The sequence below is a fragment of the Camelus ferus genome, chromosome 12 (assembly GCF_009834535.1).
Source record: "Camelus ferus isolate YT-003-E chromosome 12, BCGSAC_Cfer_1.0, whole genome shotgun sequence".
NCBI classification, from domain to species: domain Eukaryota; kingdom Metazoa; phylum Chordata; class Mammalia; order Artiodactyla; family Camelidae; genus Camelus; species Camelus ferus.
Genome location: NC_045707.1, coordinates 45,219,954 through 45,247,137, shown reverse-complemented (window position 1 = coordinate 45,247,137; position 27,184 = coordinate 45,219,954). Strand labels below are relative to the sequence as shown.

At 42.9% G+C, this 27,184-nt stretch overlaps 1 long non-coding RNA gene across 1 annotated transcript; it reads left to right on the top strand.

The window, feature by feature from the left end:
* Positions 1-447: 447 nt before the first annotated feature.
* LOC116667720 lies at positions 448-27,184 on the top strand. The gene is made up of 3 exons (XR_004324723.1): positions 448-560; positions 1,348-1,452; positions 26,822-27,184. It is a non-coding gene; the product is annotated as an uncharacterized LOC116667720 (long non-coding RNA).

Genomic DNA, 27,184 nt, shown 5'->3' with positions numbered 1-27,184 from the left:
GCCTTTACCACCCTCTTGTTTTTGGGGGGGGGGGGGTTGACGCATCTAGGAAAGTGTTTTATTTATTTAGTTTTAAATTAAAAAAAATTTTTTTTTTAGTTGAAGTATAGTCAGTTACAATGTGTCAATTTCTGGTGTACAGCATAATGTTTCAGTCATATATATATACATATAATTGTTTTCATATTTTTTATTATAAGTTACTATAAGATACTGAATATAGTTCCCTGTACTATATAGAAGAAATTTGTTTTTTTAATCTATTTTATATATACTAGTTAATATTAGCAGTTCTCAAGCTGTCAGTTTATCCTTTCCCACCCCCTTTCCCTCCAGTAACCATAGGTTTGTTTACTGTGTCTGTGAGTCTGTTTCTGTTTTATAGATAAATTCATTAGTGTCTTCTTTTTTCTTTTCTTTTCTTTTTTTTTTAGATTCCACATACAAGTGATATCATATGGTATTTTTCTTTCTCTTCCTGGCTTACTTCGCTTAGAATGACATTCTCCAGATCCATCCGTGTTGCTGCAAATGATTATTATACCACTGTCTTGTTAATGGTAAACACTTTAAAAACATTTTTCTTGAAGTAAACTGTTCATTCATAAAAGTGCCCATAAGTATATAGGTCTCTGAACTTTATGGATTGAACACACTGGTACAAGCTGCAGCCAGATTAGACACAGAACATGGCCCCCACCGCACTAGATGCCCCCTCATATTCCCCTCCAATCTCCAGAAATCTCACTCTCCTGGAGTATTGGCTGTCTGATTTGCAGTGATATATTAATTCTACCCGTTTTGCGCGTCATGTTTCCTTTATGCAAATGGGAACATACAGTAGGCACTCTCGTGCCCGACTTCTTGAGCTCATGATGTTTGTGTGATCCCTCCATTTTGTTGTGTGCAGTTCTGGGCTGTGCATTCTTATTTCTGGATACTATGACACATGTGGGTAGACCATGATTTATTTATCCACTCTACTGTGGATGGACATAAGGGTCATTTTCAGTTCTGGGAATAATGCTGCTGTGGACATTCTGGAACAAGTCTTTTGATGAACATATTGTAGCCAGGTTTTGATGGGCTGCTTTGAAGTTCAGACAGCTTTAACCCATGCCAGGAAGTTTCCTGGGGGACCCCTGTGCCAAGCCAGAATCAGTCACTGGGGCAACCGGGTTCCTTAGTTATGGATACAAACCCAACAACCCCCAGCTTGTGTCAAGGGAAGGTAGGTCAAGCTGGGAGGGAAGCTGTTTTCAAGTTATAAGGAAAAAAAAAAACTTTGCAAGTACTGGTTTAGCTCATACTTTATTTTCCCCTCAGTCACTTCTGTTTCTTTTCTAGGTGTGACTGATTGTAAGGTTCAGCTCTACCGGTTTTTTCCTGACTCAGAGATTCTGGCTCTACTTACATTTTTCCTACGAAGTAGCCAGTGTTCCATCAGAACAGGTACTTAAACCTTTTTGTCCTGATGGTCTAAATCAAGTGTGGGGTTTAATGAGTGTCTCCAGGGTTGCATTTTCAAAAGCAGTATTTCTGTCTCACATTGGTTGGCTTTGAACCCAATTTCTCTTCTTTGCCAGAAGAACAGGTTGTTACTACTGGCCTGTGATATATGTTTTTGGCAAAGAACAACCTAAAGGGCTTTCATGCTAAACATTCTTCTCCTCTACAAACCTGTGTTTGAGGAACTAGCTACTATTTTGTCATTTCTGATAAAAGGCCTTACTTGGTATTTGGAGTTGAGCAACTCGTGTAAGAAGCTCACATAGTTGACTTAACACTTCAACTTCGCCCGCAGTCGTGTCTTGGTGTTTCTCAAGCCGAGGCTCCTGCTTCCTCCTAGACCTGTTTCAGACCTCCGTCCAAGCTGCTTCCTCTTGGCTCCCAAGCACAGCTACTTCTCCAGCCAGCCCCCACTTCCTTTCTCCCAGACACACCTCGCCGTGCTTGCACACTCATCCAGGTCACCATGCAGAAGACCCACATCGCCCACCTCTGTTCACGGCCCCCTCTCTCCATGTCTTCCTAATGTCTTCTCCTTTTTCTTTTGGCCCTTAATTTTTCTCAATGCAAATTTTGGACACACACGCAAGCAACCCTCATTATTCACAGATTTCATCTTTGTGGATTTGTCTACTCGCTAAAGTGTATTTGTTGCCCCTAAGTCAATACTTGCAGCCCTTCCGTGGTCATGTGTGGACTGTGAGCTCACAGGGCTGTGAACATTTTGAGTTGCCCAAGGGAGCTCAGCCTTCTCGTTTTGCTGCTTATATTGTAAACACGTTTCCTTTTTGTGGTCTTCCTAGTGTCACATTTTTCACATTTTTGTGCTTTTTGTCAGTGATTTTGATGTTTAAAATGTCCTCTAAGCTTAGCACTGGGAGGCTGTCTAGGGTTCCTAAGTCCAAGAGGCTGCGATGTGCCCCATGGGGAACAGACGTGTATTAGATGAGGTTTGGTCAGCCATCAGTTCGATGTTAATGAATCAACCGTATATTAAATAAGGTAACTTTAGACAGAAACACACATAAAACAAGGTTATGTATTGCTTGGCTGATGAAAATGTCAACAGGACTCTACCGTATTTCCCCTGAGAGCCATGGTTTAGGATTCACTAGTTCAGTGTTTGAGGTGACTTTATGGGACATAATCACTGCAAATGAGGAGAATCAACTGTGTGTATTTCTTGTCCTGCAGTTAGTTTGCATTTGTTTCTGTCAACCTCTCTCTGTTCCCGGAGGAGTGAAGGGGGCAGGCTTCTTCCATGCACACCTTACAGATCCCTCAACTGTCTCACTGGACCCAGCTTGGTACAGACAGCCTGGGCAAGGTGGGGGGTCCTCAGCGGATGTGAAGCGCGTAACAGAAGGGAGGGAGGGAGGAGCAAAGGAAGGAAGAATGGCAGAAAGAAAAGACCCAACCGTGGAAGCTGAGGTTATTGCCTGTCTAAGATGGGTTGGGTCCCCAGAATTTCTCCATGTCTCCATCCTCAAATGCTTCCTCTTTACTTCTGAGCAGAATTGTGAAACTAGAATAATATAAAATTGGAAATTAAGTGATAGTTTGTGATGGATTTGGCTTTTATCTCTTCTCTTTAAGGAATCAAACAGAGCAAATCTTCCAGATTCTTTTGAGTTTTTTCATTTTTCCTTCGTCTCTCTCGCAGTCTGGTCCTCACTTGGAGAGAGACAACCACAGAACTCCCGAACTTAGGCCAAAAGTGGGCAGTCGCAGTAGGCACAACTGCAACTCAGTGCCATCATCACACACCTCTCACGGGGGCCAAGCAGCGTGGATGCCTGCTTGTCCCTGGGAAGCTCATAAACCTACTGAGACTGCAGAATGAAACCGCTAAGGATCAGTGTGGGAGATGGAATAATTAAAGGGTGTTCAGGTGGACTGGTCTGCAGATGCTGCAGGAATTCAATGGGGAGGTCAGTGGGCATCTTCCTGAAAGCAGTGAAGCTGGCACTGAAACACAAAGCGGGGGTCTCTAGCTCTTTTCATTGCTAACCAATATTAGTAAAAACTGGGGGCACACCCTCAATAAATGTTTGCTTGTTTGTAACTTCTCTACATGTGCTAATAAAACTAAAAGGCACAAAAGACATTGAGGGAAAGGTTCATTGTCAGAGATAGTGACTTTAAGTCTTTATTTTATTATTATTATTTTTAATCATTTTTTATTGATTTATAATCATTTTACAATGTAGTGTCAAATTCCAGTGTAGAGGACAATTTTTCAGTTATACATGAACATGTATATATTCATTGTCACATTTTTTTCTCTGTGAGCTACCATAAAATCTTGTATATATTTCCCTGTACTATACCATATAATCTTGTTTATCTATTCTACAATTTTGAAATCCCACTCTATCCCTTCCCACCCCCCGCCCCCTGGCAACCACAAGTTTGTATTCTATGTCTATGAGTCTGTTTCTGTTTTGTATTTATGGGTTGTTTTTTGTTTTTTGTTTTTTTTTAGATTCTGCATATGAGTGATCTCATCTGGTATTTTTCTTTCTCTTTCTGGCTTACTTCACTTAGAATGACATTCTCCAGGAGCATCCATGTTGCTGCAAATGGCATTACGTTGTCAGTTTTTATGGCTGAATAGTATTCTATTGTATAAATAGACCACCTCTTCTTTATCCAGTCATCTGTTGATGGACATTTAGGCTGTTTCCATGTCTTGGCTATTGTAAATAGTGCTGCTATGAACATTGGGGTGCAGGTGTCATCCTGAAGTAGGGTTCCTTCTGGATATACACCCAGGAGCGGAATTCCTGGGTCATACAGTAAGTCTATTCCTAGTCTTTTGAGGAATCTCCACACTGTTTTCCACAGTGGCTGCACCAAACTGCATTCCCACCAGCAGTGTGGGAGTGTTCCCTTTTCTCCACAGCCTCTCCAGCATTTGTCATTTGTGGACTTTTGAACGATGGCCATTCTGACTGGCGTGAGGTGATACCTCATTGTAGTTTTGATTTGCATTTCTCTGATATAGTGATATTGAGCCTTTTTTCATGTGCCTATTGATCATTTGTATGTCTTCCTTGGAGAATTACTTGTTTAGGTCTTCTGCCCATTTTTGGATTAGGTTGTTTGTTTTTTTCTTATTAAGTCGCATGAGCAGCTTATATATTCTGGAGATCAAGCCTTTGTCAGTTTCATTTGCAAAAATTTTCTCCCATTCCATAGGTTGCCTTTTTGTTTTACTTATGGTTTCCTTTGCTGTGCAGAGGCTTGTAAGTTTCATTAGGTCCCATTTGTTTATTCTTGCTTCTATTTCTATTGCTTGAGTAGACTGTTCTAGGAGATCATTTTTAAGATATATGTCAGATAATCTTTTACCTATATTTTCTTCTAGGAGGTTTACTGTATCTTGTCTTATGTTTAAGTCTTTGATCCATCTTGAGTTGATTTTTGTGTATGGTGTAAGGGAGTGTTCTAGCTTCATTGCTTTACATGCTGCTGTCCAGTTTTCCCAACACCATTTGCTGAAGAGACTGTCTTTATTCGATTGTATATTCTTGCCTCCTTTGTCGAAGATGAGTTGACCAAAAGTTTGTGGGCTCATTTCTGGGCTCTCTATTCTGTTCCATTGGTCTATATGTCTGTTTTTGTACGAATAGCATGCTGTCTTGATGATTGGAGCGCTATTGTATTGTCTGAAGTCTGGGAGAGTTATTCCTCCAGCCTCTTTCTTTCTCTTCAGTAATGCTTTGGCAATTCTAGGTCTTTTGTGGTTCCATATAAATTTTATTATGATTTGTTCTAGTTCTGTGAAATATGTCCTGGGTAATTTGATAGGGACTGCATTAAATCTGTAGATTGCCTTGGGCAGTATGACCATTTTAACAATATTGATTCTTCCAATCCAAGAGCATGGGATATCTATCCATTTTTTTTAAAGTCTTCTTTAATTTCCTTCATCAATGGTTTATAGTTTTCTGTGTATAAGTCTTTCACCTCCTTGGTTAGATTTACTCCTAGGTATTTTGTTACTTTGGGTGCTATTTTAAAGGGGATTGTTTCTTTACTTTCTTCTTGTGTTGATTCATTGTTAGTGTAAAGAAATGCAACTGATTTTTAAACGTTAATCTTGTAACCTGCTACTTTGCTGAATTCTTCGATTATTTCTAGTAGTTTTTGTGTGAACCTTTTAGGGTTTTCTCTCTATATAGTAACATGTCATCTGCATATAGTGACACTTTTACGCCTTCTTTTCCAATTTGGATCCCTTTTATTTCTCTCTCTTGCCTGATTGCTGTGGCTAGGACTTCCAAGATTATGTTGAATAGGAGTGGTGATAGTGGGCAGCCTTGTCTTGTCCCAGATTTTAGTGGGAAGCTTTTGAGTTTTTCACCATTGAGAACTATGCTGGCTGTAGGTTTGTCATGTATAGCTTTTATTATGTTGAGATATGTTCCCTCTATACCCACTTTGGTGAGAGTTTTTATCATAAACGGGTGTTGAATTTTATCAAATGCTTTTTCTGCATCTATTGAGATGATCATGTGGTTTTTGTCCTTTCTCTTGTTGGTGTGATGTATTACATTGATTGATTTGCATAGGTTGAACCACCCTTGTGTCCCTGGGATGAACCCCACTTGGTCATGATGTATAATCTTTATTATGTGTTGTTGGATTCTATTTGCTAATATTTTGGTCAGGATTTTGGCATCTATGTTCATCAGTGATATTGGCCTATAATTCTCTTTTTTGGTAGTGTCTTTGCCTGGTTTTGGTATCGGGGTGATGGTGGCTTCATAGAATGAGTTTGGGAGTATTCCCTCCTTTTCAATGTTCTGGAAGAGTTTGAAAAGGACTGGTATGAGTTCTTCTTTGTATGTTTGGTAGAATTCCCTAGTGATGCTGTCCAGTCCTGGACTTTTATTTGTAGGGAGGTTTTTTATAGACATTTCAGTTTCATTTCTAGTGATCAGTTTGTTCAAGTGGTAAGTTTCTTCTTGATTCAGTCTTGGTGGACTGTATGTTTCCAGAAACTTGTCCATCTTCTCTAGGTTATCCAGTTTGGTTCCATATAGTTTTTCATAATATTCTTGTATGATATTCTGTATTTCTATTTTATTTGTTGTAATTTCTCCATTTTCCTTTCTTATTTTGCTAATTTGTGCTCTCTCTTTTTTCTTTGTGAGTTTGGCCAGAGGTTTGTCGATTTTATTTACTTTTTCAGAAAACGAGATTTTGATTTGATTGATTTTTTTCTATGTTTTTTTTTAATCTCTATTTTATTTATTTTCTCCGTGATCTTTATAGTTTCCTTCCTTCTGCTGCCTTTTGGGGTTTTTTTGTTCTTCTTTTTCTAGTTCTTTTAGCTGGTGGGTTAAATTGTTTATTTGAGATTGTTCTTCTTTTTTGAGGAAGGCTTGTGTCACTATATACTTCCCTTTTAGCACTGCCTTTGCTGTGTCCCATACATTTTGTGTGGTTGTGCTTTCATTTTCATTTGTCTCAAGGAATTTTTTAATTTCAGCTTTGATTTCCTCATTGAGCCATTGGTTTTTTAATAGCATATTGTTTAATCTCCATGCTTTCCTTTTTTTCTCCTTTGTTTCTCTGTTGTTGATTTCTAGTTTCATGGCATTGTGGTCAGTAAAGATGCTTGAGATAATTTCTGTCTTCTTAAAATTGTTGAGGTTTCTTTTGTGCTTAAGTCTTTATTTTAAATTGCCATCTTAATCATTTTGATTTGCATAGGGGCCTACATTCTTGTCAGATCTGGTTTGATCATTGTTTTGTTTCATTCGTGAAATCAATGTGCCCCACTTATCTTGGAGTAGAAGCTTCAGTTCTGCCGTTTACTTGTTGTTCACTTATGCTTACCTTCTAACTTTGGCATTGAGGCTGCAATTTGTGAAACATAACCCTAGAACTCTGAGTGACCTGAGAATCCAGAAAAGTCATGAGTCTGCAGGAGGTTTTAACCAGGGGCAAGGAAACACTAGCCCACTGAGAAAAGTTAGAGCAACAGTAGAATAGAATTTGGTTGCTTATAATTATATCTCAGAAGTCATGCCTGTGAAGCAGAGCAGATATACAAATAATATTAGAGATTTAATATTTTCTGCCTGCACCCAGATGATTGCTGTGTGTGCGTGTGTCCATCCCACTGTGGAAACTCCTCCTGAAGGAATGTGTAATTTGGATGGGTTCTTGAAAAGGAAAATACTTCCAGTGATGTTGGTGGTTAAGAGCAAAGTCAGATACCAAAGGCAAACTCAGAAAATAACTCACACTTCTTAAACCCCAGATGTATTTCCAAAGAATGAATCCATTGTATTTTACATGAGATGCCTGTGTGCTCTGGGACTGTCCACTCCACCCTGGCCTCGTGGTCAGGGTGGGAATTCATTGAGGCTTCCTCTCCCAAGAAGTGGAGGAACTAGCCTCCATGGGAAAGCTAGCTTTCCAGCTTCAAGCTAGCATCACTGAGCCTGGAAAAGTGGCATAGCACCACTTTGCAGTATTTGAGTGGTCACATGGAAAACCCCTGATACAATAGGAGAGAACTTCACAAAGCCACCAATTCCAGGAGGTGGGAAACGTTGGGTGCCTTCTTGGCAGCTGGCCACTACCAGGAGGTCAGCGTGATTATCATCCCTATTTTATAGAGGAGGAAACTGGGACTCTGATAGATAAGTAATCTGCTCAAGTCACCCAGTTTCAAACAGGCAGAGTTGGAGCTCAGACCCACTATGCTCAGGCAGTGTGACCCCAGAGCACATCCTTTCTGAGCATGGCTCTGTGCATGGGCCTCACCACAGACCTTTTTCTAACTTCCTTTCTTCCTCCCACTGCACCAAACTTTGCGAAGATGGTGTCTTTCCTTTTGCTTACACCATTTCAAAAGTTATTGTTTCTTAAGGTTTGGAGGTTGGAGAGTTTCCAAAGAATGAAATATAATGAGAACATCTGGCCAAAATCCCTAATGTGTACATATTTGTTAATTAACTAAGAAAATGTAACACATAGATTACGAATAACCAGACCATTGACCCAGTTTCAGAGCCTTATGTTTACAAAATCTTCACAGGTAGAGTGGATTGTGTGTAGGCTGTTAAATTCCTTTTCTTCATGGTTGTTTGGGTCAGATTGTTGTCTCACGAGGCTGGGTGGGCTAAATTGAGCAACGTTTTGCAAAAGTAAATCTGCAAGATTCAACCTTAGGAAACAAAAGCCAGAAAGAGAAACTACATTTCTTATAAAATGCGGAACTGTGGGATAACAGTTTTGACAACAGTATGACTGGATAGAGGCCAATTTGTATATGAGAATGAATGGGACTGTGTATCATATAATGTCACCTGTATACATGATCTTGTGAGAGAGAAAGTTTGGTTGTTCTTTTGTTGTGACTTTTTTTTTAAACCAAATTTATGCTGCAGTACACAAAATAATTGTAGGTCATTACTTTAACCTAGGTTATAGCACAGCATGAATCAGTAAAAAAATTATAAAAAATTATTAAAAAATTATTTAAAATTATTTTTAAAATTTGTTATAATTTTTTTTAGCACTTTCTATGTGTCAGGCCCTATTCTAAGTATGTTAGACACATTCATACATTTCAGTTAATCCTGACCACAACCTTGTGAGGTAGACTCTTACTTTTCCCATTTTACAGATGGGAGAACTGAAGTATGAGCATGCCCCTGGGTAAGTCACCATTATTTAAGGTGTTAAGTAACCAGCCAAGACTCTGCAGCTTGTAAGTTGCAGAACTGAGATTCAAGCCAGACACTGTGGCTTCAAAGACTAGTGTGTAATCAGGCTTTCTGTCTGGTACAAAAATACGGATACCTGGTTCATTCTTTTATGTGACTGAATAGGCCATTCTCACTGTGGGATCCTCTCCTTCCTGCTCTTACCCCTTCCCCTGCTTGCCCAGCAAACTCTTGCTCTTTTTTCAAGACTCAACTCAGGTTTACCCTCTGCTATCAAGCCTTCTGTGACCTGCATATGAATTTAGGCACCTGTCTTGCTCATACTCTTGAGATATTACCAGCCCAGGTTCTTGTACTCCTTAATCAGTAGAAACTGATAAAAGGCCAGATGAGAAACTCAGACAAGGCTTTACTAGGACTCATGCTGCAGCACAAGGGAGCGAAAACAAGTAACAGGTTCCCTTGCTTGCTGCCTGGGGTGGGGAATGGTTTGAGCTGGTCCCTTAAATGGGGAGAGGGGAGGGGCAGGTCCAGGAGTCAGGCCGGAGGGGTGGCTTAGGTGGCCTGCTCGCCCCTTTGGTATTGCTGTGTGCAGGGATCACGTGCAGTATCCTGCTTCTGCTCCCAGCACCTCAGAAATGGTAGTTAGGTTTTTGGTTTTTTTTGTACCTTGTTCATAACTTGCCCCAACTGTGCGTGTATGCAATTATTTTTAGCCTCTTATAGTTTCTTTGTATTCTGTTGTTCAAGGAGAGGAGATGTTTGTCCAGGTGCAAGCACTGTAGTAAAGGTCCCAGGTCCCAGCCTGTTTCAGAGATATTTGCTGTTTTTATGTCTACGTAGCTTCTAGGGCTCCTTCTCTGGCCCTAGAAGTTCTGTGACCCACGTGTTCCCCGTTACAGGATGTGATCTGAGTCTAGCCAGTCAGAGCATTGGGAGCCACCATTCAGAGGTGACCAGGTGAGCCAGGTCTGTCTAGTCAGAGGGAACCCGAGGACATGACAGGAGCTGCTGGGGAGAAACATGCATGTTCCCACAGTAAGTCGGAGCTGCTGCAGCCTTCTTGTCACCATGCTGTGCCTGAGAATTAAGTCAGAATAAAGAGGGAGAAAGGAATGAGAGACTGGGGAAGAGTCTGCTGCTGACTTGTTGGAGCTTGTGGATCACGCCCCACCTACATCCAAGATATACTTTTGGACTTCATGAGCCAAGGAATTCCCTGTTTCAGCTCAAGCCAGTTGGAGTTTTCTATCATTTGCAATGAAAGGAATACTAACCAGCAGATACATTCCACTCTATATCTACATCTATATCTATTTCCTTCTATCAGTATGTCTCCCTACCTGACCAGGATTCTTTGAGGGCAGTAGATGTTAAATATGTATTTGTTGAAGGAATTTAGCTGAAGAGTGTTTCAGAGGGACATCTTTAGGGAGGCTAATGAACTTAGTGTAAAATGTGATCAAGGGACTCAGTCAGGATGATGTAAGATTGGAAGGAAAGGGACAGATACCAGACGAGAAATTAATTAGCAAGGCAGTGATAGAGAGTGAGAGGGAACAATAGCGCAGGGGCTACCCCATTCAGTGTGTTTGTGTTGTTTTAGTAAACTTCTCTCTGGCCGAAATTAAAATTAATTTCATTGGCTGCTGGTTATTGCCTGTCTAAATCACCCATCTCTGTCAGTTTATCACAAGTAGAAAAATTAATGTTGGAGAATCAGGATCATGTCTGAGCACATAAACATGATTGTCACAAAAGAGAGCTTTTGACTAAACAAACCCCTTCGGGTCTTCATAAGGACAAGGCCAGGAGCTCGGAGGCCTGCACAGCTCAGTTTGTGGTGACAGGCAGCTCCTGGACAATTTCGTGGAGCATCAACTATGAGCAAAGGCCCTGAGCGAAATGGAGATTGGGAGGTGAAGTGCTTACCTTCTCTATCCACCAGCCAAGCAGACACCCAGAAGGAGAACCTGGGAAGGTATGAGCAACAGCAACCTCCAGCCAGCTCCAGGACCCAGTGGAAGAGAGGAACAAGGCCCCTCTTCACTTCCATCACATCTCCTGAGAAAGGAGCCAAGTCCTACTGAGACAGTCTCTTTCAGCAGGACCCTGGGACTGGCCCACAGGAAGGAGCAGCACTGTCTGTTTTGCTTTGGGATTATTGCACTGCTGCTCTCTGCCTTTGTCACTGATCTGCATCCTCCCAGCTGTAAGAAGGTCTCTTTGTGGCCTGTGCCCAGATCAGCCACAGGGAAGACTCGCTCTCTAGGATGAGGGATCTACAGCAGAACTGTCCAGTGGAGCTTTCTGTGATGACGGATACGTTCTGTATTTATGCAATCCATTCTGGTAGCATCAGCCACCTGGGGCTGTTGAGCACTTGACTAGCGTACTTGAGGAACTGAATGTTTAATCAAGTTTAATTAGTTAAAATTTAAGCAGTGACTGGTGGCTTCCATGTTGGTTAGCACAGCTCTCTAGTTTCCTTCTCTCCCTCTCTCCCCGTCTCCTGCTCTGCCTTCTACTTATCTCCCGGCTCATCCCTCTCCCTCTTGCTAAAATAGCTCCTGTGGAATGTGGACTTTCTATTTTTTAAAACCTTTCCATTCTGGGCCCAGTGCCCTAACCCAGTGGATGCACAGTGAGTCAGTTGAATGTGGCCTCTTGTAGTGAAGAGAAAGATTCTTGATAGTGAATCAAAACCAGAATCCATAAAAAAAAAAATAAAACCAACATGTTAAATGATTAGTATTTTACACAACTCCATTAAACTGGTTACTTACGTCTTACTAAGAGGAAACTGTAAGGGCAGAGAACATGCCTGTAAAGAATTCTGGAGCCAGATTCCCTGGTTCAGGATGTTTGTCTCACTTAGTAGCTCTGTCGGCTCTTGGGCAAGTTACTGAATTTCTCAGTATTTCAGTTTCCTCCTCTGTAAAACAGAGGTAATAATACCCAGAGGGTTGTGGTGAAGCTTAACTCATTCTTCTGTGTAAAGCATGTGAGACAGCACTTGGCCCATAGTAAGTGTTAACGTGTGTTTACTAATACTATACCCTTTGCTTAGCGCCCTTCCTTGCACAGGGCAGGCGCTCAGTAGACGTCTGCTGGATGAACGAATGACTGCATTAACTGTGTTGCCACCAGATGGCAGTAGTGCCTCACTTACAAAGACCAAACCAAAACCCTGGGATTGTACTTTATCAGAGAACCATTGAAACTCCCTCCTGAAGTCCCAGATGCGCAGTAGGAAGAAAAGAACTAAACCTCTCCTCTCTCCTGCCCTACCTTTTTCTGTAGTCTCTGCCCTCTCTCTACTGTGATTAACTTCTTCTCATCCCTACTGAATTACTCTGCTTGGGCTACCATAACAAAAGACTGGATGGCTTAAGTGACAGATGTCAGTTTTCCCACAGTTCTAGAGGCTAGAAGTTCAAGATAAAGGTGTCTACAGGGTTGGTTTCTGGTGGGGTCTCCCTCGTGGCTTGTAGATGGCCACCTTCTCACTGTGTCCTCACGTGGCCTCTTCTCTGAGTATGCACACACACAGATCTTTGGTATCGCTTCTCCTTCTTGTAAAGTCACCAGACATATCAGATTTGGGCCCTGCCCCTGTGACCTGATTTAACCTTAATTACCTCTCTAAGGGCCCTGTCTCCAAATACAGTCACATTGAGGGTTAGGACTTCAACATACGGATTTTGGGGGGCAACACATCACTTTTATTTCTAATCTCTATTCTCATATTTCTTACCAATGTGACTTTTCTTTCTTATCCCTGCATCCCTCAGCCTTTGTATGACTTTTGTAGGACTGGTTGTGCAGGTTGTAAACTGAGCAACTCTGGTAGGCACCGTTCATTTCATACTCAGCATGCATTTGTGTACTATGACAATATTGAGACAGATGGCAGTATGTGTCTTGAGGAAGGGGAGTCTTGTTTGAATCAATATATTTTGGAGCGTCTTTGTCATAGCATCTTAGCCTGTATTGCAACTAACACAGAGAGGTTAAGTAACATGCCCGAGATCACACAGCTAATAAATAACAACAAAAGGATTTAACCGGCAGGATGTGAATCCAGAGCCCAAACTCCTAATCACTAACTGGACAATAATATCTTTTTCCTCCAAAAGTTTATAATCTCCAGGAACACAACATCCTGTGTTGGACTTTGAAGGACAGTCAAGCAGGCTCTTAAATAGCATTTGTATAATCTCCTCACTGTGCACCTGAAAGCGCATTACTCTTCCCTTCTGTGAGACATTAGAGATCTAGTTGAAATGTAAACACAAGGTGGGAGCAGCAGCACAAAAAGCTGTCATCTCCTTTGGACCTTGGTACTCTGTCTTGGAGTTGAGATAGAATAGGACATGGGACAGATAAAATATAGCGGAATGCTGTGAGGGAGGGAGGTAAAATAGAGTATGGGGGTGGGGACAGAGTATTGGGAAAGGAAACAGAGGTCCTTTGCCTTGAAGGAAGGTGTAGTAAGTAAAATAATGTCCTTCCCACTCCAAAGATGTCCATGTTCTAATCCCCGGAACTGTGAATAGGTTACTTTACATGACAAAAGAGACCTTGCAGATTAAGGACCTTAAAATGAGGTGATTATTATGGATTATTTGGACAGATGCAGTCTTATCTCAGGGAGCCTTACAAGGGAAAGAGAGAGGCAGGAGAGTGAGCCAGAGAAGGCGATGTGACGGCAGAAGCAGAGGTCAGAGAGATTTGAAGATGCTACACTGCTGGCTTCCAAAAGAAAGGAAGGGGCCATGAGCCAAGGAATGTGGGAGTCTCTGGATGCTGGAAAAGGCAAGGAAGTGGATTCTTCCTTAGATCCTCCAGAGGAATGAAGCTCTGCCCACACCTTGATTTTAACTCAGTAAACCCATTTTGGATTTGTGACCTCCAAAGATAATAAATACCACCAACTTTGGGGTTGTGATACTGTAATTTACAAGAAATATACATATTTACTCATTCAGATCACAAAAATATATTTCTCATATATATTTGGTCTTCCTTCATGGTTCCTGGCTCATAGCTCCCCAAACCCTAAGAATTTCCTGAATGTGACAATAAAGTTGTCTTTTGTTATGTTACTGAGTGACTTTTGGAAAGTACCCAAGGATAGGCATGGTTGCCAGTGGAGCCAACCTTGTGTTTATAGGATGGGAACTTTCAGCCCCATCCCTATCTCTTGGGAGACGAGAGGGGCCAGCGGGTGAATCAGTCACCATTGACCAATGGCTTAATCAATCATGACTATGTAATGAAGCCTCCACAAAATACAAAAGGATGGGATTCGGAGGTCACTGGGTTGGTGACCACGAGACTGGGGAAGGTGGTCACCTGCAGACACTCGGCACCCTGTGCCTTGCCCTTTGCATCTCTTCCATGTGACTGTTCCTGACTTATATCTTAAACCCGTGATGTAGTAAGAAAAATGATTCTCTTAGTTCTGTGAGCCTCTAATAAATTAATTTAACCCAAGGAGGGGGTCATGAGAACCTCCGATGTGTAGCCAGTGGGTCAGACGCACAGGTGATAACCTTGGCTTGTGACTGGCATCTGAAGGGGGTTGGTCAGTCTTGTGGGACCAAGCCCTTAACCTGTAGGACTTGATTCTACTTCTGGGTAGTGTCAGAACTGAGTTGAATTGTTGGACACCCAGCTGGTGTCTGGAGGATTGCTTGTTGGTGTGGGGAAACCACCCCCTACGACATATACACATGGAAATTGGTCCAGGAACCCAAAAGAGTGGGCAGTTGTTAGAACAGCAATAGGATCTACTTCCAGGAGTCTGGTTGTCCAAGGCCCTAAGGGAAACAAGTGGCATACGTATAGGATTTAAATGACTAAAGTTTAATAGAGAGATTTTTTTTTTTATGGAGGTATGGGCAGGGTTAAGAGCATAAAAAAAGGGATGAGGAAGCTTTAATGGGTTAACAACAATAGGAAGCTGGTACCATCCTAAGGCCTGAAGGACAGTGAGAGCTAGGGTCACGAAGAGGCCACTCAACAGAACTGTGGCCACAAGGGCAGGATTCAGGTGTCAGTTCCCCCAAAAGTGTCAGTTATGTACAGTAAGCTCCAACAGTGAAAAATTCTTCATAAAAGACTTTTGTCCCAAAGACTCACGATGAATACCTTACTCATTCTCTGAGACCAAACCAGATAATATTAACAGTTGACTTAGTGAGAAAGGAACTCCATTAGACCTGCTGGTTTGTGTGACTAACTCTGGCTCTAACTTTCACTTTGTTTTGAATATGTAAAAATGCTCTTAGTGATTCTGATTTATGCTTCTTATTTCAACAGATCTTTCTAATGGAAAAAACATATAAATGGAGCATAGGGTATAAAAAGAAATGCAGTTATCCATGCATGCAAAAAACCCATCTAATTGGCAGAAGCTATAAACTGAGCCCTGCCACACACCTCTGGGCAGTGACCCATATTTCAGGCAAAGTAGCAAGGGGAAAATTTAAAGTTCCTCTAGTTTTAATATAGTAGTGGTTACCCTAATCTCACAAATCATACCCAGAATCAACTGGGAGAATGTGCAAGGGGGAATGGGGACTTTGATCTTTTTCATAGTTTCCTTCTCAGTAAATAAACTTATATTTTCAAGCCAAATCTCATCTTGCAATTTCCTGCCAACTTTAGTTCTCTGTATAGCTTACCTTTGCTTTTTCCATGTCTGGCCTCAGGCATTCAACAAACACTTTACTTTTTTATTTGTCCAGATTGAAATGAAACATTTTAGAGGAACAAGGCATGTGATAATCGTCCGCACAGCTCTCCCCTAGAGCATGACATTAATTAGGGCCTCTGTTTCCTCTCAAACTTTCAATTGCCCCCTGATTTATATTAAATACAGCTACATTTGAAGATTTAGAGGTAATCTAAGTGGAAACAGCTTGATTCTTTAAAAAAAAAAGGCATATATAGTAAAAGACTAGGATAATTACAAGCAAATTGAAAGAACAGTCTCAATTTTGTCACCAATAATTTTTAGAATTTGTTAGATTGTCATTTGCTATTACTCTGTTTCCATTTCTTCAGCCAAAACAAGTTTGAACAAATTTAACTGTTTTATAGATGAAATCAATGAATTTAATGTAACTTTAAAGAAATTTAAAACCCAGAAAAATTACCTGGTAGAGTCCTGTTCATTTGGATCCTACCCATATTGGCCATGATTTGAATACAAACTGGCTTAAAGTTTACTTTTCCAGTCCATGGGGGAAAGTTGGCTTTCAAGCACTGGAAAAAGCTTTGATATTTTCAGTTTACATATAAATCAATTATTTTGATGACAAATGATTAGCAGTGTTTCTGACTTCATTAACATTTACACAGGAGTTTGTAGTTTAAAACATTTTTGTGAGTCAGAATTTTTATTCTCATTATATAGAGACATTCATTCAATAAGTATCTTATTGAGAATCTACTGTGTGCCAGGTATTGATCCAAAAGCTAGAAAGAAAACTGTAGGCTTAAACCAGGACCTGTACCCAGATTTAATTTATCTTCTCACCCCCCAACTCCCATCCTAGAACCACCCAACTAGATACTGAACTTGTCTGTTTAAGGACAGAGTGTTTGTCTTAGTTTTCTGACTTTCCAGAATGACAGTGTCTAGAACTGAGCTTGGCACGCCATGAATGTTTGTTGAATGAAAAGTTTCTGACTCCCAGCCTAGTGCCTTTTTGCTGTAACAAAGCTAACATTTATTTAGAGACAATTATGTGTTTGGTGCTGGGCTAAGGAATATCTCATTTATTCCTCAAAATAACCCTAAGAGGTGGATGGTATTATTAGCTTCACTTGATAAATTAAAAAAATGAAGCTCAGAGGGTTGAAAGTAAATTGCCCAGGGTCACATACCCAATGAGTGGCAGAACCAGAATTTGGGTGCAGGAGGGTTTAATTCTGATGCCTGTGCTTTAGTGCTACCCTATACCATCTTTTTTTTTTAAGTTACATCATTTTATTTCTATTTATTTATTTATTTTGGTAGTGGGGGAGGTATTAGGTTTATTTATTTGTTTTCACGGAGGCACTAGGGATTGAACCCAGGACCTTGCGCCTACTAGGCATGCACTCTACCTCTGAGCTATACCCTCCCCCAATAACTGGCTCTTAACTGTTAGGTATCCATCTGCCAAAATGCAAGGTCCTTAAAGGCAGAAATTTTGTACTTTGCTTGGTTACTACTATATTTTCAGAGCTTAGAATACCTGGAATGCTTTGGTACCAAGTTAAGACATGCATGTGGAATAAATGAATTATTTTGTTAAAGGTGATCTGACTGCACCTCTATTTGGTAACATGTTGTTTAACATTTGTTCTGTTATTGACAACAGCAGACACCAGTGGTTGCTATTTCCATCACTCCAGTTGGAATAGTGCTGATTTTGTGTCCATCTTGTTCAAATATGAGTCAAGGAAGAGGCATCCTATTCCTGCTCCAGGGTAAAATCCTGATTGGTCTCAGCCAGTGATTCTCAAGTAAATGTGATCTGGAAATATCTGGAGACATTTTTGGGTGTCACAACCAGAGGAAGGGCTGTGCCACTGATGTCTGGTGGGTAGAGCTCAGGGATGCTGTTCGGTAGTCCACAATGCACAGGATAGCTGACTGTAACAAAGAATTATCCAGTTCAAAACACTGGTGGTGCTGAGGTTGAGAAACCCTATTCTAAGCCATTCACGGTAGTCCCATTTCTTATGAAAGTGAGTGGTCTCAGCCTGCTCATGCAAAGTAATTCTGGCCAATGAGACACAAGCAGAACTCTACTAGGAGAGTGTGGCAGAGATGGTTAACTACCCGTCCCCATTCGTTTTCCCTTTCTTTTCAGTAGTAATACTCCCCCAGTGTTGGCTAGGCACTCATGCAACTACAGACTACACTTCTAGCCTCCCTTGCTGCATGACTAAGTTTTGGCCAATGAGATGTGAGAAAAAACGATGACTCCAATTTCCAGATCGTGTTTTTAATCAACAGATGGCTGTCTTCACTTTCTCTCTTTTCCCCTTTCTGCAGACTGGGAGGTGGTATTGGTGATCCCCCTTAGTATAAGAGTATGACTCCAGGGAATGGCAGAGCAACAAGACTTACACTGGGACTGGTATAGGAGAGGAAAACAGACTTCCTTCTTCTTTGAAACATCATATTTTTGAGTCTTTTTGTTTTAGCAGCTTAACTTATATTCAAATATGGAGTGCCTCTGACTAAGGTTTCTCAGATAAAACAAAAACACATATGCCTGTGTACACACATAGGAAAGGACTGTTTGTCCAAAGGATGCTGTGGGATTTGTGTGGAAAGTCTGGAACTATGGCTGCCATCTTGTGACTATGAGGTATGGTAGCCAGATAGTCAAAGCTAACCTGCTAAGTGAGAATGGCATGGGATCATTATAAAAGTCCTGAATCTCTTTAACATTGTTGAGCCATTAAATTAGCTAACTTTACTTCTTCCCTACCTCAGGACTTCTTGTTAAGCCAGATAGTAAATTTTCCATAGCTTTTAAGCCATTTTGAAGGTTTTTTTCCAAAAATCATGGCCCTATCCTGATTCTCTCTACGTACTCAAGCATAAAGATATTACATGTCACGTATGCGCAGACTTTTTTTTTACTCACATATACTGCCTTCTTCCCTATTTCCTACCCCCCGATAAGTTAATCTGAATCCATGAGGTTTCTGTACCTGAGGTGAGCATTTTGGAAAAATATACACTACCCATTCCTTGTGGAAATAGGGTTCAGGGCAGCAACCACTGGCCCCATAATGCTTCCTGCTTAGAAAAGACACATTGAGCAGGTAGAATAAAGTTGAGTGGGATGCTCAGTTTCCAAGAAGTCAGGAGCAGGACTGCCCTGAGAATTGTGCAGGCTGTGCTCTGCAGGGGTCTAGGGAATGTCATTTGAATGTCAGTGGTGCCCCCTACCGTTTGGTTGTCCACGGCCTGCACAACCACAGGAGGTCATCCCAGATTAGAGGATGCCCACAGCCAGTGTCTAAAACCGATTATTTCCATCTACTTTGCTGCCTTAAAGTCTCACCCATGGCGCTTTCCTCGTGCTGCCTGGACACTGTCCAAAGCCACTAAGCTCATACTAACAGGTTTGCCTTGTGGGCAAACTCCTTAGATGATCTTGAAATGAGAGCAGAGGCGGTAATGGCAAGTCCTCTTTGCTCCTCTCTAGGCAGCTGATTTAGAGAAAGGCCTCTGCTCTGTCCCCCCCAGGGGTTCTGCTTTTCACCATCTGTGCACCAGCCACTGAAGGGCAAGTGCAGAGGTGAAGTTCCATTCATTTCCTGCCAGCTGCTGGCTCCTCCTTTTGGACTCATCTCGAATTGTTTGCCAAACCAGCCAATTAGTCTCTTCACCCTTCCTGAAGCTTTTCAGGGAAGCGATATCACAACTAGCAACCCCCTCATTATCCCACTCCTTCTAAACTCTGTGATTCTAAGTGCCCGCCACGAGGGAGAAATTACCTTGCACATGACTCTAACCCTTCCTTGAAAGACTTCTATTACACACACACACACACACACACACACACACACACACACACACACACACCATCTACAACGTGATCAGAGAGAGGAAACAAGACGAGAGGATGCAGGATTCAAGAATGCGTTTAAAAGTGAGACGCAATGTCAGGGGGGATGTAACTTATAGGGATCACAACTCTAAGTTCAACATGGAAGGAAAAGCACAGTGCCTGTGTTTCCTAATCCTCACTGCAGGGCACAATAAAGACTTTTTTCTAATTTATGGATCTGTTAGTATAAAAGAAGTCTCATGAGTATCAGATTGTGTTAAGTTATACATTTAAAAATTATCTTTATTAGAAAGATATATAATTACATTGTGGGCTACCTTATCCCCCAAACCCAGGATGAATGGTTACCTTCCAGGGTAGGCCAGTTTGATTCATGGAAACACAACCTTGTGATTTGTACTAGGGTTTTCACCTTTAAACATTTCTGCCTGATGGCCAAAGGCATATTCATTTGAATGTCGTATCTTCTCTGATACCTGAGCACAATGGCCATAGGCTGGACAGAGTGGACAGATGCTCCAACTCCATGGACCATGGGAACCATGAAGAGATGTTTGGAGGGTGAAGATTTCTGTGGGGCAGGCTCTGTGCACGGAGGGAAAAATGGATTTGTGTTCCTCACTTCTCTGCTGTGGTTACCACAACTTCTTTGCATCCTTTGATTACTGTCTGCGGGGTTGGGTGGAGGGAGGAGATTGGATTCCTCTTGATGGTTGTATTATGGAGCAAGGATTCGTGTGCCTGAGACACAGAAAGCTGAACTCTAACAGCGGGTGTTTGCAACAAAGTAAGGGTTTATTTGCAGGGTGCTAAGCAAGGAGATCGGGCAGCTCATGCTCAAAAGACCAGAGCTTCCCGATGACTCTCAGGCAAAGGTTTTTAAAGACAGTGTGAGGGAGAGGGTCACAGGGTGCATGATCAGCTCTGGACCTTCTGATGGGTTGTTGGTGAGGTAAGGGTGAAGGTTGGGGAATTTCAATCGTCAGCCTTTTGGTTCCAGCCAGTCTGGGGTCTAGTGCTTGTGGTCAGTGTGTAGTCACCATTGTGTGTGTGTGTGTGGGGGGGGGTGTCTTGGTTTCTGCAGAACAACTCAAAGATATGCATCAGATTGTTCTCTCTGTCCCCTCAGAAGGAACTAGGAGTCCTGTGGCTCCATTGTCCTAATCATTAACTGCTTGAGTCTGCACTTTGGAACTCAGGGAAGGCCTAAGAGACCTTTAGTTTCCATACCAACAAGAAAGGGGGAACACTGAGGGGCTTTTGTGCCCAGAAAGGCTCCACAGGGTCCTGTTCGGTTTCAATCCCCTCTTTGATATTTCTCGATCCTGAGGGGAACAGATCTGGACAAGAAAAAGAATAAAGTTTGGGATCAAGAGATTAATCATTAATCAGCAAGGAACTCAGATTTGGGGGGACTGGGTTTCAACTGGGGAGGTGGATGGGGCCTGGACCCAGGAGGACCACATTGTAGACAAGCCCATCCCGAGGCAAGCTCATTTTCACATAAATAATTACAGGACTGTTGTGCTTCAGTGAGTTACTCTAAGTGAGGCACTTAGAACAGTGCCCAGTACGTAGGATGCAATACTCAGCCGTTGCAACTTGGTTTCTGGTCCAGGGCCTCATACAAACACGTGCTCAGTGCATGTTTGTTAAGTGAGTGACTCAAACTCTGTGCCACCCTAGCATCTCCAACAGTCTCAGGACGATCTTCCTCTTGGTTTGTTCCTTTTCTTGCATGCTTTACAAAAAGGGGCATTAGCTCAACACCTGACCCCCAGATCTTGAACAAAAGGGACAACTATGTTGGAAGCTGGGAAGCTTCTGGCTTTGTGGTGAGCTGGGGGCCCCTGTTGGCAGCAAGAGAATAAAGGAAGGTGGAACTAGCTAGATAATAAAACTGCTGCAAGTCACTGCAGGAAGTAGCAGTTGTCTCCAAAAATGCAGTTGTACCAGATTTTCTAAATAATAAGGAGGGTCGGTCCCTCTAGAGAGGAGAGAGTGAAGGGTTCCTCTGAGAAGGAATTAATTCCCTCTGTAAATCAGGAAACCTCAAAGCAGTCACTGGCCAAGGGGAGGCCCGGCATCTACCCAGAGTGATTCATTTGCTCCTGCTGAACCCGGAAGCTCAAGCCCAGTTGGGCACCTTCCTGGGAACCCTTCCCTTACCCTTCTCCTCAAGAAGCAGGTTTACACCTTTCACAAGACACCCTTTCGTGCCTGGCGACTCCGATTCCCATTGATTCACAGCCTGGCAGCTCCTGCCACCCTTCCTGGCAAGCCCTGCCCTAACTGCAGCTGGAGACCTGTTCATTCTCACACCTGTCTTTCTAGAGCCCTTTAATTGTGAAACCTTCCATTTCACAAGCCAATGAAAGGCGGGCAACTAGGCTTGTAAGCCAGTCCCGCCTGTGGGCTCCACCTGAGTGAGAGTGCTCTTGGCATTTCTCTCATTCCCCTCACTCCAGCCTCACGGCGGGGTGGGGGGCACCATCTCTGAAGAGACCAAAAGTAAGTTGCCCAGGTTGCTTCATGCGCTTGAGGTTTTCTTTTGGGGGGTAATGAAAATGCCTTGGAACTGGATAGAGGTGGCGGTTGCACAGTATTGTGAATAGACTAAACGCCACTGAATTGTGTACTTTCAAGTGGCAAATTTTATGTTACACGAATTTCACCTCACTAAAAATATTAAATCTCTTTTCCCACCAAAGACTGGCTCAGATTCCGGTTCAGAGAAATACTGTAATTTCCCCGGGGGAGTGAGTGGAGCTTGCCCTTCTCACAGCTCCAAGGCAGAGGCTGAGAGGGCAAGGAAAGAAAACACGCCCGGCTGCCTGCTGGGATTCACGTTCCTGTGGTGTAGACAGGCCGGCTGGGGGCCGGGGGTGGCGTTTCCTCACTAAGGCGCCAGCTTCCTATTGTGAAAAAGCTACCTGAAGGTTTTTTTATTATTATTACTATTACTATTACTATTATTATTATTATTATTATTATTATTATTATTATTATTATTATTATAAAAATATTTTTTATTGAGGCATACTGATTTACACTGAAGGTTTAATTATTATGCAATGACAACAACATTTCTTTTCTGTGAAGAGTCCCTTTGGCTGGATTGGCGACAACCGGCCACTCTTGTTCCCTACATTAAATCATTTGTCCCATAAACAAACACTTCTGGAGTCTGAGAACCAGCCCCTGGAAGAGTTTAAAGGGTAATTAATCAAATAAAGAAGGCAGCATTCACAGAAGGTTGCCTTCCACGTCTGCCTCCAGTAGAAGCTTCTGGAGGCATCCTGCACCTGGGTTAGAGTTGTCAGAGAACATACAGGATGCCCGTCAAATTTGAATTTCAGATAAAGAAAAAATACTTTTCAAGCCTAAGTGTCTCCAGTGCAGTGTTGGGGACATGACTATACTAAAAATGTATTCATTGTTTATTTGAAATTCAAATGTAGTGGGGTGTTCTGTATTTTTATTTGCTAAATCTGCTAAATCCAATTCATAGGATTACAGACTACCTACGTTTCGAGTCCAGAGAACGAACAATCTCCTCTGGGACATGCACCCCCGTCAGCTTTCTCCTCTGTGGACACTCTTGACTCCCCCGTGATTGTGCGGCTTCAAGTCCCACAAGCCACAGATTTGTAATAGCCGGTGGCTGGTTATGTTTGTTGCTACCCTGCTGGTGGCAGCAACAGCACCTACGATTTATACCAGGTGGACACTGCCTGCAGCATCAAACCTTCCAGATGGAAACAAGCTGGGGTCAGATGGAATGTGGAAGGGGCCGAGCTCAACCCACTTCGAAGCAGCAACCCAGCTCCATAAGAAGTGCCCTGTGCTGGCAGGACCCACTTCTGGTGGAAAAGTTCCCAGAGACTTGCTGCAAGTTAGCCGTTCTGGATTTTGACGCTCTCCTCCTGCTTTTGTTCCCCCACGTTATTCTCAAGGCCATGAAGGCTGAGTTAGGTGAGGAGGAAGTCTAATCACAGTGGAAAGGATGTGTAAATTGTTAGAAACTGCTGATGCTCTGCTGATTGCAAGTTGGACAACCATGACGAAGGTGGGCTTTTCTCGGCTCAGCCCTCGACCCCAGTACTGGACAATGGGAAGAAAAGAAATATCTGTTGACTTCTAACCCCTGCAAATGGTTGGCAAGGCTGGTGATAAAGAGTGTTCATCAAGCCCATCATTCAGGCATGTAGCTTCCTTTGCTCGAAGATGGAAGGAGTGAGGGGAAAAAAGGCTTGGCCCTCATGATGGAACTCACACTGTGCCCATCCTCTCCTGCAGGTTCAAACAGATCTGCTCCCAGCCGGGGTGGCGGGCTTGTCGTGGACGTCTCCCTCGGTGGAGGCAGTGGGCCAGACCCCCTGAAGCACACAATGCTTTGGCTCCGGCTCAAAAAACATCAACATTCATTGCCGACAATGTCCCCACCTACCGCCTGTCCCTACCCACCCCTTCCTGGAAAAGTGTGATGGAGGAGGGGTGGTGGGCCAACTCCACCAGCACCTGGGGCTCAGGAGCAGACCTGGACGCTGGCCCGGAAGCAGCCCCGGCCAGGGGCACAGACAGCTCCTCCGGGACGTGCACGGGGGCGGCACAACCTTATTCTCACAGCTTTCGCTTCCTGTGAGGCTGTGGAGTCAACGTCTGTTGGCTTGGGTCTCTCTGACCTCAGATGATATGGGAAACGGAGGCCAGTGGGTGAAATTGGGAGGCCGAGCTGTGATATGCTACTATCCGGCTCAGGGTGGGACTCTCCATCCCGGGAGAGGGAGGGGGACTTCCCACCACACCCGGGCCCAGCACAGCCTTTCCAGGGCCAACCCGCCGTCTCTTCTCTCCACGTAGCTCTGAAAATACAGACCACAGACTGGCCCAGTCCCTTTCTGAGGTAACCTGAACCTGGCTGAGCAGCTAACACTCAATTCTTTGTCTACTGACTCAGGAAGTCTTAACTCCCTTCAGCATAGCTGGGTTCTGGAGACTTCTGGGGGGCGGGCGGAAAGTATAAAAGCATACTTTCAGAGGTCGGCTCACTCAGCAGCATCATGCTGAAAACTCACCAGCAGCGCTGACTGAAATCATACACCTGAATCAATTTCCATGAATCCAGAAATCTCGTCAATACAACGTGTTTTTCTCAAGTTTTTCAAACTGGAAGTGACTCTGTCACACCCGCCAAGTCAGACACAACACCCAGCGGCCTCTGCCGATCCCAGGGGGAACAATCCATAAATGGAATTTGGCTCACTCGACGTGGTCCTTGAGAGGACTGCACAAAACAACTGCTTCAACAGTAGGAGAACCTGATGGTAAGACAGGCCTTCCTTCTTTCAGAGACTGAGCGGAGTAACTGGATTTCCTACTCGCACACCATTCAGATGACGGAAGTAACAACAGAGAGACTCCTTCTTCTCAGATTTTCTCTCACCAGCCTTTGTGGAGGGTCTTTCATGGGCCTCTTGTCGAATTTCTCCTCAGCCTGGGGCTCCCTGTCTGTCATTCCCTTGCCCAGGAGGGCTCCAGCCAGAAGGGTTTAAGTTCAGGCCTCAGTTTAAGTGCTCCTTCCTCAGAAACATGTCCTGACCACCTCCTTCAACCTTAGCTTAGCTTCTCCTGTTAGAATTTCTTATTCTTCTTGTTACCATTATCACATTTACCACAAACGGTATTTTCATATTTAATTTATGATACATTTACTGTACAGCTCCTTCCTAGGCTATAGTCTCCACAAAAGCAATGTTACAGGTTGAATTGTTTTGATTATTATTGTTGTGGTTGCTGTTATTATTGTTATGGGCTGAGCAACGGCCCTCCAAATATGTTCCGTCCTAATTCTTGGAACATGTGAACGCTACTTGATGTGGCAAAAGGGACTTTGCTGGTGTGATTAAGGATCTTGAGATGGGGAGATTTTCCTGGATTATCCGGTTTGGCTCAATGTTCTCACAAAAGTTCTTCTTCTTTTTTTTTTTTTTTTCAGTTGTTCTCTGTTCATTTTTCATTCTCATGTTATGAAATAGGAAATCACAAGTTAGACACAATTAGGGGAATTTTTTACATACATGCTTACTTTAAAAACACTTTTGTTCACAAGAGTTCTAAGTGAAAGAGAGAATCAGGAGAGGCAGAGGCAGACGTGATGATGGAGGCAGAGGCTGGCTGCTTGCTGTGGCCTCTGGCTTTGAGGATGAAGAAAGGGGCCACTAGCCAGGGAATGCAGACAGTCTCTAGAAGCTGGAAAAGGACAGGCGCCAGATTCTCCCCTGGAGCCTCCAGAGGGAACGTAGCCCCATGACACCTTGACTTGAGCCTTGTGAGACTCTTTTCTTGACTTCTGACCTGTAGAACTGTAAGAGAATAAAATTGTGTTTTAAACCACTTGTTTGATTTATTTGGTAATTTGTTATAGCAGCAATAGGAGACCAATGCAGTCGTTGTTATTTAATATTTATATGCTGTCGAATCCAAAGCTCAACCCGAGGAGGTTACAGACGCCTGGCTATGGCGCACAGACCAGACTCTACCAGTCCTGCCCGCCCGCCCAGCCTCGTCTCCTGCCCTTTTCCTTTTGCTTACTTTGCTTCAGCTTCGTGGGTCTTCTTTCTTCCTGAAACTTCTTCAGGCTTTTGCTTTGCCGTTCCTTCTACCTGCAGTGCCCTTCAGCCAACTCTTTGCATAGCCAACGTATTTGAAGCGTTTGGGTCTTGGAGTAAATGCTACCTCCTCAGAGATCTTCTCTAACCCTCCTTCCAAAGTAGCCCTACTCACCCTTCTCTCTCCCATGACTCTATTTTATTTATTTCATAGCCTTTATTACTTTTTAAAAAAAAAAACTTTATTTTTTAGGACAGTGTTAGATTTACAGAAAAATTCCAAAGATGGTACAAAGTGTTCCCATGTACTCCCGCTCCTGCACCCGATTTCCCGTACTGCTAACATCTTACATTAGTGTGGAACATTTGTCATGATTAATTGATGCATCTTGTCCTGATGTCCTTTTTTCTGTTCCAGGAGTCCATCCAGGATGCCACAGGACATTTAGTTCTCTTCTTGGCTGCGATAATGGTTTTGATGACCTTGACAGTTTGGAGGAGTCCAGGTCAGGTGTTGCATAGAATATTCCTCAATTGAGATTTGTCTGATGTTTTTCTCAAGATTATTCTGGGGTTATGGATTTTGGGGAGGAAGACTACAGAGGTAAGTGCCATTTTCATCACATTGTACCAGGGGTTTACAACCTGCGATCTGGTTTGATTTGTGAATGTTGATGTTGACGTTGCTCACCTGGCTGAGGTGGTGTTTGTCAAGTTCTCTGGTATAAAATTACTCGTTTCCCCCCATTTTGGTAGAAATGGAAGGAAGTCAGCATGCACA